The following is a 15,438-nucleotide window of genomic DNA, read 5'->3' as shown; positions in this document are numbered from 1 at the left end:
CCACAGCATTTGAAGCCTATGATTGTCCTTCTCCCAATCAGTGTGTTTCTTTCCATTTGACAACCTGTGTCTAGTTTTCTTTTTTACGGTATCTTGCTCTTGTTCTAGTATTTGCTTTGAATCTCTTTTCCTTTCTTTCTTTTCTTTGAAAACCGTGAAATACTACCAACACAGAGAAAAACAGAATAATAAAATCACAAGGGCACCCATAACCAAGCTTTATCAAGTATTACCATTTTACTTTTTGCTTCAAATTTACATTAACACATAAATAAAAACATAGTTGAACCCCCTAGGCTGTTACTTTTCTCCCTTCTCCGGAGGTAACCACTATCCTGAATTCATGTTTATTACAATCATGCATTTTTGTACTTGAATTTCCTATATATAAATATTCATAAACAAAATAATCATTTTACAGTTTTTAAAAATTTATATAAATGATGATATACTATATTTATTACCTTGTAACTTGCTTTTTTTAGGTCAACAGTATCTTTTTGAGATTTATACATGTTGATTTATGAAGCTCTAGTACATGCATTTTAATTGTCATATGAGTATAACAACCTTTATCTGTTTATCCTTTTGTTGATAGACATCTCCCCTCTCCCTTTTTTTCTTCTGTTACAAACAACACTGCAAGGAATGTGCTTTTCTACGTCTCCTGTGCACAAGTGCAAGGGATTCTTGTACTCCACAGACCATACACTAAATATCAAGGGTCTAGGGTTTATATCTAGAATTGGAATTGCTATGCCCATCTTCAGCTGTACTAGCTTCTTCCAAGTTGCTCTCCAAAGTGATTGCACCATGTACCCTTTACCGGCAATGTATGAATGTCCGCGTTTCTCCATTTCCTTGCCAACACTTCATATCAGATGTTACACGTTCTGCCTATATGATGAACATAAAAGGGTATCTCACCATTTTCATTTACATTTCCCTGATTATTAGTGTTAAACATACAGATTTACTAGGTTTAAACATATATATTTATCGTTGTTGTTGTGTTTTTCATAAAACGAGTTCACGGGTAAGGTATCCTGGGCTGGTACATCTGTGTAATAGCCATTTAGGACTCAGGCTTAGCTTGCCCTTTCTTTCCTTTTTTTCCTTGTGTTTTCTCTATCCCTTTCTTCCCCGGCATTGCTCGCATGTTGGCTTTTGTCCTGATCTTGTTGCACGTGGTTGGGAGCTAGATGGCTGTTCCACCTCCAGCTTTAAGTCTGGACTCTAGAGTGGAAGGAAGAGGAACAGGAAGCATGTATCAAGAAAGCAAAAACCTTTCTAAAGTCCCCAGTGGATTTCTACTTATATTTCAGTCAAATCTTAGTTACATGGTGTAGGGGTTCAGAGTATGTCACCCCAAATTAGGCACTGTGGCATATTATTTTGAATTAAAGGTACTTGAGAAACAGCCAGTGCAAAAAGGTCACTCTGACCCTCATTTGACCCCCTGAAAGCAGGAGAAAAATCTCCCATGTGAAAAAGTACACTCCTTGTAGCAGGAGGGTAGAAAGGCATCCTTATCACTAGAGATAGGGAATTTAGGGCCAAGAAGGCTGTATAAACAAACATGGTTACTTCTTCACCACTTTACCACTAGCTCAAAAGCCTTTGTCTTGTCAATTCTTTACAGATTTATTGTTTCTTTATTTACAAGGTATAAAGGCATCCTCCTCTGGTCACTTCTTTGAGCCTCATATCTTTATGGGACTCCCATGCATACACATGTAATTAAGTTCGTTTTTCTCCCGTTAATGTATCTTTATTACAGGGGAGCCTCAGTCAAGAGTCTAGAAGGGTAGAGGAAAAATGATTTCTTCTCCCCTTCAATGGCCACCCTAACATCAAGGAAGAACAGAGCCTCTATAGTACATCAGGCCAGAGATAAGGGGTTAGAGGTTGAGACAGGGTCAGACCTCCTCTGATTGCTACCTCACATCTCTCTGTACACGCCCTTCTTCCCTTTCGGTGGAGAGGCGCATTTGCCTCCCCCTAAGGGAGACAACCACAAAGTCTCATCCACAGACTGTGTCCAGCTTGACACCCCAGATATCTGAAGGAGTACCATCCTCTCCATCACGTATGAACATGGCTTTGGTAGTCCTGCAACCCGTAAGCTTAACGACAAATTGCTTGTGTCCAGGATACCTACTATACAGTGGTGAGAAGACCAGGATAATGGCAATAAAACTCCCACTCAGAGAAAGGGGAAAATGGAAAATTACTGCAGTTACCAACCCTTAGAAATTATCAAATCCTGCTAGACAATTACTGAATCCTACTGGACAGGAAGTGAGGACTCCCTGCCCTGACAGAGAAGTAATTTCCTTAATGTGCCAATCTGGTAGCCCCTAGTCTTCTCCCTGGGGTAAACCTGTGTCTCCCTCCATCTTTGGAGATAATGCCTTTCTCTTCCTCCTGGTACTACTTGGGGACCCAGAGATTGCTTTAGAGTTCAACAGCCATAGGCTGTTACCATGCTTTGTGTTTTGTTTTGTTTTTCAATCAACACAGTCCTCTCCTAAACCTAGTAGGTTTTTGGATGATCTATTTCCAATTAATTCTATGTGCAAGTAACCACAGTCAAGATTTTTTTCTAGATAGTCTTTGAGCCTGAGAATTTTTGGCTCTCAGGCCAGCCTTTGTGCTCTGCCAGTCCCCCAGTCCCAGAATTTAACGGCCCCAGGCTTGCGGCACTTTTTAAGCAAAGGCAGGAAAACAACACCCTGAATCCCATCTTCTTCCACTGGCATTCCTTCTTTGTCTGGCAAAGAATTTTTTTTAAAATAAATTGATTGATTGATTTTTTGGCTGTGTTGGGTCTTGATTGCTGCGCACAGGCTTTCTCTAGCTGCGACGAGCGGGGGCTACTCTTCATTGCGGTGCGCGGGCTTCTCATTGCGGTGGCTTCTCTTGTTGCGGAGCGCTGGCTCCAGGCACGCGGGCTTCAGTAGTTGTGGCGCACGGGTTCTAGAGCGCAGGCTCAGTAGTTGCGGCGCACGGGCTTAGCTACTCCGTGGCATGTGGGATCTTCCTGGACCAGGGCTCAAACCCGTGTGCCCTGGATTGGCAGGCGGATTCTCAACCACTGCGTCACCAGGGAAGTCTTGTCTGGCAAAGAATTCTTAAGTGTGAAGGTATTGGGTAAAGTTCTGGGCTCCCAGTCTTCTGCCCTGCTGGCCTGTTGCTTCACAGCCCTGCTGGCTTGGACCGCAGGGTGACGTATTGAAGCAGTTGACGTTTTCAGCCTCACAAGTATCCCAACACCAGGACTTCCAGCGTCTGCAGACAGAGCCCCTCTTAGCCCTGCAGTTTTCCACATTCCCTTCCCTCTGTGTTTGCATCCCGCTAGCTTGAGTCTCAGTTCACTCCTCTTTTAGAGATCCTTTGCTGAAAGTGGCAAGACATTTGGTTTCCAGCACACTCAGAGTCCTTACAATGGCCCCAAGGCCTTCCATGCTCTCACTCCCCTCCCCTGCGACACACCCCTCTACATCATTTTTTACTATCCTCCTTTTCTTTGTCTCCTTAGTCTTCCAGGAACACTCCAATGATACCCCTCCTATTCCCACAGCTTGGACAGTGTCATCCAGGTAGCCTCAGGGCTCTCTCACTTCCTTGAGGTCCCTGCCTACCTTTCACATGATCACAGTAGCCTTTTTGACCAACTCATATAAAAGCAACTCCCATCTGTAGAACTCCCTTATCTCCTTTACTTTGCTGATTTTTTTCCCATAGCACTTTGTAGACTGCACATTATATGACAAGGTATGACAGATGATATTCTGCCCAGATATTTCATTACCACATATCAAAGTTCACCACCTTTTCAGCCTGAAATGATTGATTCCTTGGTCCTCTCTGACCTACTTCCTCTTAGCCAATTCCACAATTTAGTTTTCTTACTCTTGTGGTTTCTCATTTCTGATAAAAGTCATAATCAGTCAGGAATACTTTCACCTGCAAGTAATCAAAAACTTCAGTGTGGCTGTTAAATAGATGGAGGATTATTTGTCTCAAATCACAAGAAATTGGGGGCTAGGTAGGTAGTCCAGGTTTGGTGCAGTGAATTCGCTGGGTCCAGCCTTCTCTGTCTTCCCACGCTTTTAGTATTTTGGCCTGTGTCCCCATGATGGTTTCCCGTTAGACACAATACGGCTGCTGCATCTCCATGCTTTGGACACACATTTAAGCAAGAAGAAGGAAGAAAGGGCATTAGCTGTATCAATAATGAAAAACTTTTCCAGAAATCCTCAGCACCTTCACTTTTTTCTTCATGGCCTGAACTGTATCACATGGCCTCTTCAATATGCAAGAAAATTGTAGACAGTGAATATTTTTAGCTGGAAACATTGCTACCTGGAACAAAATCTGGGCTCTGTTAATAAGGAAGAAGAGGTGAATGGCTATTAGGTAAACAGAAAAGTCTGTCAGTATTTTTCTCTTCTGTGAAGTGCTATTTATACATTATGCCTATTTTCTCTACTGGGTTATGGATCACCACCTCATTAATTTTTAGGGGCACATTGTATAATTGGAATGTTAATTCTTTGTTGATTTTATGCATTACAAATAGTTTCTACCATTCATTCATTCATTTTTTTAAAAGTGTGGTAAAATACACATAAATTTACCATCTTAACTATTTTTAAGTGTACAGTTCAGTGACATTAAATACATCCACACTGTTGTGCAGCCATTATCAGAACTTTTTCATCTTTCTCAGCTTAAACTCTCTACCTATTAAATACTAACTCTCCATTCTCCCCCTGCCCCCAACCCCTGGCGACCACCATTCTACTTTCTGTCTCTACGATTTCAACTACTCTAGGATCTGATGTAAGTGGAATCATGCAATATTTGTCCTTTTGTGACTGGCTTATTTCATTTAGCATACTGTCCTCAAGGTTCATCCATGTTGTAGCATGTGACGACATGTCCTTCATTTTTAAGGCTGAATAATATTCCTTTTGTACATACAGACCACATTTTGCTTATCTATTCATCCATCAGTGGTAAATGGACATTTGGGTTGCTTCTACCTTTTGGCTACTGTGAATAATGCTGCTATGAATACGGGTGTACAATGTCTCTTCAAGACCTTGCTTTCAGCTCTTTGGGGTATATATCATGAAGTGGAATTGTTGGGTTATTTCATATATTTACCTGAGGAACCACCATGCTGTTTTGGCTGCACCATTTTACATTCCACCCAATTGTTGGGTTATTTCATATATTTACCTGAGGAACCACCATGCTGTTTTGGCTGCACCATTTTACATTCCCACCAACAGTGCACAAGGGTTCCAATTTCTCCCCACCCTCGCCAACAAATTCTTTTTTTTTGTAGTAGTGGTCATCCTAATGGGTATGAGATGGTATTGCATTGTGGTTTTGATTTGCATTTCCCTAATGACTAGTGATGTTGGGCATCTTTTCATGTCCTTGTTGACATTTGTATACCTTTTTTTTTTTTTTTTTGGCTGCATTGGGTCTTCACTGCTGCACGCGGGTTTTCTCTAGTTGCGGAGAGCGGGGGCTACTCTTCGTTGCAGTGTGCGTGCTTCTCATTGCGGTGGCTTCTCTTGTTGCAGAGCACAGGCTCTAGGCGCATGGACTTCAGTAGTTGCAGCACGCGGGCTTCAGTAGCTGTGGCTCACGGGCTCTAGAGCGCAGGCTCAGTAGTTGTGGCGCACGGGCTTAGTTGCTCCGCGCCATGTGGGATCTTTCCGGACCAGGGCTCGAACCCGTGTGCCCTGCATTGGCAGGTGGATTCTTAACCACTGCGCCACCAGGGAAGTCCTGTATATCTTTTTTTTGAGAAATGTCTATTTAAGTCCTTTGCCCATGTTTTAATCATGTTACTTGGGGGTTTTTGTTGTTGTTGTTGTTCAGTTGTAGGAGTTCTTTAATTCTGGATATTAACCCTTTATCAGATATTTGGTTTGTAAGTATTTTCTCCCATTCTGTGGGTTGACTTTTTACGTGTGCCCTGCATTGGCAGGTGGATTCTTAACCACTGCGCCACCAGGGAAGTCCTGTATATCTTTTTTTTGAGAAATGTCTATTTAAGTCCTTTGCTCATGTTTTAATCATGTTACTTGGGGGTTTTTGATTTCTGCACATTGTTGCCAACACTTATTTGTTTTTTTGGTTTTGTTTTTGATAGTAACCATCCTAATCAGTGGGAGATGTTATCTCATTGTGATCTTGACTTGCGTTTCCCTAATAATTAGTGATGTTGAGTACATTTTCATGCACTTATTGGCCATTTGTGTATCTTCTTTGGGGAACTGTCTGTTCAAGCCCTTTGCCCACTTTTTTCATCTGGTTGTTTGTTTCTTTTTTGTTGTTGTTCAGTTGTAGGAGTTCTTTATATATTCTGGATATTAACCCTTTATCAGATATTTGGTTTGTAAGTATTTTCTCCCATTCTGTGGGTTGACTTTTTACTCTGTGTCTTTTAATGCACAGAAGTTTTTAATCTTGATGCAGTCCTGTTTATCTATTTTCACTTTTGTTGCCTGTGCTTTGGTGTCATTCCAAGAAATCATGGTCAAATTTAATATCAAGAAGCATTCCTCCTGTGTCTTTTCCTTAAAGTGTTATAGTTTTCACTCTTATGTTTAGGTCTTTAATCCATTCTGAGTTAATTTTTATATATGGTGTAAGGTAAGAGTCCAACTTTACTCTTTTGCATGTGGCTATCCAGTTTTCCCTATACCATTTGTTGAAAAGACTGTCCTTTCCCCACTGAATGGTCTTGGTATCCTTGTCAAAAATCATTTGACCACATATGCAAGGATTTATTTCTGGGCTATCTATTCTATTATGTTGGTCTGTATGTCTGTCTTTATGCCAGCACCACACTGTTAAAATACATAGTTAATATATATTATTTTAACAATGTCTAAAGTTATTCGGTATTCTTATCCTTCTCCCAAAACAATACAGATCTTTCACACTTTAACTATAAGATATCCTCCTCCATCTTTTAATTTTTGAACAGCTTTAAGTTGGCTTTCTTAAACACAAAGAAATTCGTTATTTGTAAGTTACCATTAGTAGTTATATTTAAATTTACCAACTTTCTAAAAAATCAATTTTTATCAGTTTCTGGGCTTTCTATTATTTATTTATTTTAAAATATTTATTATTATTTATTTAATTTATTTTTGGCTGTGTCAGGTCTTAGCTGCGGCACGCGGGATCTTCGTTGACGCACGTGGATATTTCGTTGTGGTGCGTGGGCTCTTCGTTGCGTTGCTTGGGCTTCTCTCTAGTTGTGGCATGCTGGTTTTCTCTTCTCTAGTTGTGGCGAGCAGGCTCCAGGGCGCTTGGGCTCTGAGGTTTGTGGCACGCAGGCTCTAGCTGAGGCGCACGAGCTCGGTATTTATGGCACGCGGGCTTAGTTGCCCCACAGCATGTGGGATATTAGTTCCCTGACCAGGGATTGAATCTGCATCCCCTGCATTGTAAAGCGGATTCTTTACCACTGGACCACCAGGGAAGTCCCATGGACTTTCTGTTGTTTATTGATTCTATGATTTTCTCTAAGATTCCCCCTTCTTTTGCTGAAGGGCATTTGTACTGATTTTTAAGTTATTGTCTTTTAGCTCAAAATCCACTCTTTGCTCTGTGATGGTGGGCCTGGGACTTTGCAAACCACGTGTCTCCTTTGTCACCTGGCTCCCTGTTAGGCTTTGCCAACAAGGGACCCTAGAAGTAGACTGGAAAGCTGGAGAAAAGAGCAGTGACCTGCTCCTTCTTATTTACACGTTATTCCTGTTAGCATTTCCCCAAAATCTTTCCACATTCCACTCATCCCTTTGCATCTGAGGTCCAAAAAAACCACTTTTTTTTAAAGGAGGAAGACTCATAGTCTTACCTCGCTGAAAAAACCGTTTTTGTATGCAAGTACTTTTGAAAAAAAAAGACGACAGCTTTATTGAGATATAATCTACACTCAATAAAACTCACCCACTTAAATGTACAATTCAGTGGTTTTTAGTATATTCAGAGTCACGCAACCATCACCACAATCTAATTTTAGAAAATTTTCATCACCCCCAAAAGAAACCCCATACCTGTTAGCAGCCTAATAGAATCATTTTTAGTTTGAGATTCCATTTGGCCTTTAGCCGGATACATACACATTTTTATCCAATTATAATCATGGTAAAAAAAAACAAAAAACAAAACAAAAAACAAAGTGCTTCCCTGGTGGCGCAGTGGTTGAGAGTCCACCTGCCGGTGCAGGGGACACGGGTTCGTGCCCCGGTCCGGGAAGATCCCACATGCCGCGGAGCAGCTAGGCCCGTGAGCCATGGCCGCTGAGCCTGCGCGTCCGGAGCCTGTGCTCTGCAACGGGAGAGGCCACAACAGTGAGAGGCCCGCGTACCGCAAAAAACCCAAAAAACAAAACAATTATAATCATGGTGTACCTGACATTTTGTATACCTTATGATGGTCTTACTTTACCTTGCGAGAATTTTCTGTTTCTAGAGTCTTCATAATTATTTAAGATTTTAATGTAATATTTCACTGTGTGGGCTTACCATGATTAACTGTGGAAGTGCGATTGTTTCCACCTAAGGCAAGGTTCCACAGTACTGACCCAGAAATTGTACTAAAGCTTTATCTTAGGCCCTGTCTTTCATTTCTGGACAATTGCATTTGGTGGGTAAGAGATCAGATGAAGACAAAGCCAGACATACCAGACCCTGTGTCCTCTGGGTTGACAGCCACCCTTGGACAGGCCAAAGTCACACGTTGTGGCATCCTGCTTTATAGGTCCTGCTCAACTCAAACCGATCATGGTCAGGATTGGCAGGTTCTCTCTGCACAGGCTAAGCAATGTTCACAGGAGAAAGCCTGATCCAAAGGCTTCCTGTTAATTAGTGTTTCTAACCTGCTGGGTATTACCTGTCTTTTCATCACCTTACCCCCTCCACGCCAGAGGCAGCTTTGACCCTGAGGATCCTGAGGCCCATTGCCTAGATTCTATAAATTTTTTGCCGGGAAGATCAAAGATCCGAGAGGACTATAAGGTTTTACTCCTAAGAGATGTAAGCCTACATATTTTACCATGTTCTTAAAGACATAGGAAGCTTTTAAGACTTTATCCTTGAAATAAAATCTTGGCAGGACCACTGTCTTTGGCTGCACAATTCCAGGGGCCGCCATTCATAAAAACTATAGTATGTGAAAGGCACACCCTAGTGTACAGAGTGTAACCGGCACCAATGTCCTTAGCAGCCTGGGTTCTTGGCCAGCAGATATACAGTAACAACAGGACAGAAGTAATGAGGAGGATAATTAACAGTCTATGGCACCTTCTGTGTGTGAGATTTAGCTAGAATGTCTCATCAGATCTGAACATAAAACCAGGGATGATACTTTGGCTCTCCCTCAGGCTCTCCCACCCCCATCTTTACTGGGGAATAATTGACAAACAAAAATTGTATATATTTAAGATGTACAACTTGATGCTTTGATATATGTTTACGTTGTGAAATAACTGTCACAATCAAGCTAATTAACATATTCATCACCTCACATAGTTACCGTTTTCCTGTTCTTTTCTCTCTGTTTTGTTTGTTTTGGGGGTTTTTCTTTTGGTGAAAACAGGTAAGATTTTCCCTCTTAGCAAATAAACAACACAGTATTGTTGACTCTAGTCACAATACATTACATTAGTAATGTATTAGATCTGGAGATCTAATCTAGTACATTAGATCTCCAGAACAATCTGCAAGATCTCATCTCATATAACTGAAACTTTGTGCCCCTTAACCACCAACTCCCCATTTTTCTCTCCCCCAGTCCCTGGCCACCACCATCTACTCTCTGCTTCTATGAGTTTGCCTATTTTACTTATTTGTTTGTTTGTTTGTTTATTGGCTGCTTCGGGTCTTAGTTGCGACTCGCGGGCTTCTCTCTAGTTGTGGCGCACGGGCTTAGTTGCCCCGTGACACGCGGGATCCTAGTTCTCTGACCAGAGATCAAACTGGCGTCCCCTGCGTTGGAAGATGGACTCTCAACCGCTGGACCACCAGGGAAGTCCCGAGTTTGGCTCTTTAAGATTCCGCTCCCCTCTGTGGTTTTATGTATGCAGTTCCCTCCGTCTGAGGCGTTCTTTTCCTGTAGCTTCACGTGACCCATCTCTATTTTTTCTGCCCTACTTAGCTCTGCTGTCACCTTCCTAATCTCCCTAGGTGGGAAGGTTGCTCTGCCTCTGGGCTCCGTTGCACAAACACCCAGCAGATAGCTCTACCGTAAGGCTTATTGAATAGAAAGCGATTGGCTGTTTGCCTATGTCTCCCCCAAAGAGTTAATCATGTCTTCCTAGCATACTGAACGTTTTCAATAACATTCACTGAACCTATAGATGAGGTACTGAGACTACCATAGTATTTTCCCAAACTTATGTGTAAAGGAGCCAGGAGTAGAACCCTGGCCTTTGATTTCAAATCTTAAGTTCTTTCACTATATCATGCTGGAGGTTCCTCTATCCATCCCCAATTAAAGTCCCACCTTCCAGGCATCTGTGTGATTTTGTTTTGAAGCTGGTAGGTAACTTCACATGAGCTGTACATTGAATAAGCAAATCTTAAGGGAAAGTAATCAGAGAATGCATCTTTGTTTCTGCTTCCCACTGTTTCTCTCCTCTAGTTAAGACCATCTGTAGATGGAAATCCTTCTTCACTTTATGTTTCCACACCTCCCCCTTCAACCTGCTAAATAACCAAGATTTCTGGGTTCTCAGAGGTTGAAGGGGTGAAAAAAGAAGAAAAACAGCTGGAAAGCAGGGTTGGAATGAAGGTGCTTGCCTCAGGTGCAAAATTTAAAGGGCATCAGTCATCAAGGTAAATATTAATGCAATGTTTTAAAAAATTGAATGCAAAAAATCCAGCATGAACAATACACCAAAAATGTAAATAAAGACAGGCTGTCGTTTTTTGTTTGTTTTATGACCTTGAATTATTGTGCAATGGGAACAGTGTTTCTAATCATCAGCTTGTAGTTCAAGGGCCACCGGGTCATCGTGTCCCCCAGTGAGTATGTTTATGAGGGTTTACGATGGTGGGAGAACAGACTGGGCAACGCAGGACTTCATATGTCATCCTGTTTTTAGATTGTAAAATCTTTATTAACTTTTCCACTTGGTTCAACATATGGGAGGATAATTTAATAAGTGTATATAGGGGTGCAGATTTTTCCTATGGCTGCAGGCTCCAATATGGCTTGGTACAGCACTGCAGGGAAGTTCTTATTTGACTGGTAGACTTGGAAGATGACTTTACAGCTCTGGGTCTGGCAGATGTTTCTGGCTGATGATTTCTTTCATGGGACTCTTCCCAGGTTCTTTGGAGGCAGCCCCTGGGAACACTGGGCTGCCTTTCCTGTGATGTTTTCCACAGGTTGGCCAGTTCTTTCTCTGTTTTTTCAGGGGTTTGCTCCATGTAGACTCTTGTCTTCTGCTGTCCTCCCTTCCTTCATGTGGTCCTCGGGGGCCAGGTCCAATATGGCTCCAGGCAGGCTCTCTACTGAGAGGGCCACAGCGGGTCTTCAGAATGCTCAAGCATCCTCTGCTCTGACACTCTCCGGGAGCGTGGCCACCCCGAGCAGCCACTCCCCTACACTCCCACCATCCTTATCTCACTTCTGGATCTGATGCCAGCCCTTCTCTGGCTTGGGGTTTTTCCAGGTGGGAATCAGGCACCAGTTCACTGTTTCTTCTTTCTTCACCTGATATAAAGGGAGAAGTACCCTCCACTCCCCTAAGGTGGGTAGGAGAGAGAATCACAGCACAATTTTCTGCAGGTAAATTTTGCTACAAATTCTTCTCCTTTTTCCACAATTTGCTCCTTTTATACTTTTAATATGGGTAAAGGGTTTTTAAGAGCCATGCTACCAATTTTTTAGATATCCACTGAAAGATTCCTGTAGGGTCGTCTATCTTGAAAATTCCTTTGGAATCAAATAGTTATTGCCTTGGTGTCTCAGCTGAAAAGTCCATTTTAACATTCTGCTCCTCTTATATTGAAGAAGTATTTTTCCTAAAGATCTGGACATGGTGAGATAAAAGAAGTGTGCATTAAGATTCCTCAGCTCTATTCTTAAAGGCAGGGGTCTACATTTTAGTAAAAACTTAGTATTTCAAACCGGAACCCGTGGAGTCCCTGTGAATGGTGTGACAGTGGAGCCAGTGCCTGGAACATCACCTGAAGTTAGTGTTCGTACCTGAGTCATGGCCGAGTCAACTCACTTCATATCGGGCAGTGATTCATCAAACTTCAGATTCTTTACTACATCCTACTGAGAGTGGCTAAAACCCACAGGTAAAGATCCCAAAGGTGGAAGTTGCTGCAGTCTCATTACCAGGCCAGATGTCGTGTGTGAAAGACAAACTTTGAAGAGGTATATACGGGTTTGTTATTATTAGTTTTCTCTGGAAGTCTAATTCTCTGTATGCAGTGTCAAAGTGTAGGTCAGCCAAATTTCTAAGTGAGTAATTCACCGATTCAAAATTAGCAGAATTCAGTTAAGTAGGGTTTGGCTGTGACTGTCTTTATTCTACTGTAGGAATATAATGCCAGTCTTTTTAGGTGTTGCTAGTAACCAGCCTCAGGCCAGTTTGTCTGTGTTGTCTCTCTGTTAGCAATCTTTGTACAATTTAGCTTACCTAAGAAAACGCTAATCCTAATAAGTGTTTCTCCTCGAGTCTATTTTATTTATTTATTTATTTTTTTTTGCGGTACGCGGGCCTCTCACTGCTGTGGCCTCTCCCGTTGCAGAGCACAGGCTCCGGACGCACAGGCTCAGCGGCCATGGCTCACGGGCCCAGCCGCTCCGCGGCATGTGGGATCCTCCCGGACCGGGGCACAAACCCGCGTTCCCTGCATCGGCAGGCAGTCTCTCAACCACTGCGCCACCAGGGAAGCCCTTGAGTCTATTTTAAAATGGAAGTAGGACAATACTGCAGGATAGGAAATTATTTATAGTATATCAGACTGCTCTGACATTCAGCCAACACATTAAATACCATTTCTGCAGAGATGCTTTTGGAGTATCAAGGTCCCTTGATAGGCTACAAGTACCACGAGGGCGGGGACTGTCTGTATCTCGCCCACTGCTGTGCCTCCAGGAGCTCGTACATGGCTAGCACAAAGCAGATGCTCCGTGATCATCCTCTCAACGGATGAACTCACATCCTCACTAACGTGTTGCAGGCCCAGTGTTCGGTACTGGGATATAAAGAGGACAGATGAGGTCCCTGTCCTCGAGCAGCTTATGGTCCCTTGAGGGGAGACCGACAACTGCTGTGCAGTACGAAAAGTACTTTGTAGAGCATGACATATGAGTTGTGTGGGAACACAGAGGAGAGGTATGTGGCACGGTTTGAGTCAGGGTGGGAGGAATGGGGGAGTGACCCAGAGAAGGCAGGTTTGCTTGAACTAAGTGTTTAAGGATGGGTAAAAGTTAGCCAGATCAGAGCAGTAGAGGAGGAGAAATTGCTTGTTCAAAAGGAGAGAGGACAAAGAGTGTGTTTGTGTATCAGCACTGCCCTAAGGCAGGGTCTAAGAGGTATGTGTGTGTGTGTGTGTGTGTGTGTGTGTGTGTGTCTATCAGTGTGTGGCTGTGATGAAAAAGTCAGCTGGTGCTCATAGGTTCCTCTGAAGACCCATGACCCTATTTCCAAACAACGCATTGGGCTGAAACAGACTTTTTCCATCTGCTTGCTCTTTGCCTTGCATCCACTTCCATCCTTCTCCCCCAAGTCCTTTGTTTGTCCTTGATGCCTGGCTACATGGCCAGGGCTCCTTTTCTTTCCTGTCCCTGCATGGGTGTAGCTTCCTCATTTCCATGGCCAGCAGTTCTTGGAGTGGGGGCCATCTCTGAGCCCCAAAAGGTAGTCCCAGGGCAGTGACTCCTTCATGTCACAAATGGTGATTATTTCCCCGCTACGGAATTATTTGATTAATTGTCTTAATCTTTCATTTTTCTTTCCATTCAAAGACACAATCTGATATTCATATCTCAGTTTTTCCTTTGGGAAAAGCAACCAAGGATACCACACTGCTAAGGCAATGGAACAAGAACAGTGGAATCAAGCTCAGAGAACCAGGTTCCAGTAAAACCAGGACCACGGATTAACTGTATAACCTTGGAAAATTGGTTTTCTTGTGTTTAAAACAATAGCTGGACTAGGTGCTCTCTAAGATATTGTCCCAAGATTCTTGTCAAGGGAGGAAATATTTAGCCTTGTAAGGAAGAGACAAGGTATTATTGATATCGAGCAAAAACAGTAGTAATCACCTGCCCATCTCTCTCTCTCTGTTTCTCTCTCTCTCTCATACACACACAGACACACACACACTCCATGGGAATATTTCAGTGAAAGGAAATCAGCTAAACAGAAACCCAGCAGTGGGTGTAAGGTTAGCATTCTCCATAAATATTTTGATAATTGTACAGTCGTAATTAGGTTCTGCTTGAGAAAATTGGTTCTCACGGTGCAGCTTGAGAACTTCCTTCATTGCTTATTCAACTCCAGAGCTAAATGGGTCTCTGTATCCTATTAGTCACCAATTTAGTTTGTTGTCCTGAGGTCCAAAGCACTATGATACCACTGAGAGATGGCAGCATCTACCTGACTTCTGACCAATAAATGGTGGGAATTGGTGATCTGTATTTTATGAACAACAAAAAAACAAAAATCTGTTTACATTTAGATTTTGAAGACTATCTTCCCATCTAAAGGAGAGCTAATTACATTGTTTTTCTTCAAGGGGGTAGCTGGTTCTGAGTTTCTGGTATTATGTATGCTTGCATGTGTGTGTGTGTACCTGTCTAAAATAAAGTAACAATTCCAGTTTGGCAACCCCCTAATTGCAGGGATGGCTAAAAAGATTATTATACATGTTATTGCAGAGAACTCAGCACCCTATAAAGTCATGTGGCAGGAACTGGGGCATTTCTCAATTTATCACGTAACATTGCATTAAACCATCTCCTCTCTGTAAACAGCACGCCAGGAAGACTACCTGGAGGGTGGATTTTTAGGGTCTTCTCGAAACTTCTGTTGTCGCGGGAGGGTGGAGAAATCAGTCATTTTGTTAATTCTTATGTTGTTCTTTGGCTTTTCTCCTTTTATTTCTTTTTTTTCTAATTAGAAAAGGAATATTTACTGAATGTAGAGTGCATAAAATGCATTTTGCAAAATGCATAAAAATATAAAGAAGTAGAAATAAAATTAATTGAGATCCCATTTCCCAGTTACAACCTTATTAACCTTTAGAAATATTCCCTTACTGTCTTTATTCATGCATAAAAAAATAGTTATGGGGCTTCCCTGGTGGCGCAGTGGTTGGGAGTCCGCCTGTCGATGCAGGGGACACGGGTTCGTGCCCCGGTCTGGGAGGA

This window comes from Physeter macrocephalus, chromosome 5, assembly GCF_002837175.3.
Source record: "Physeter macrocephalus isolate SW-GA chromosome 5, ASM283717v5, whole genome shotgun sequence".
NCBI classification, from domain to species: Eukaryota; Metazoa; Chordata; class Mammalia; order Artiodactyla; family Physeteridae; genus Physeter; species Physeter macrocephalus.
Note: the sequence above shows the minus strand (reverse complement) of the source record.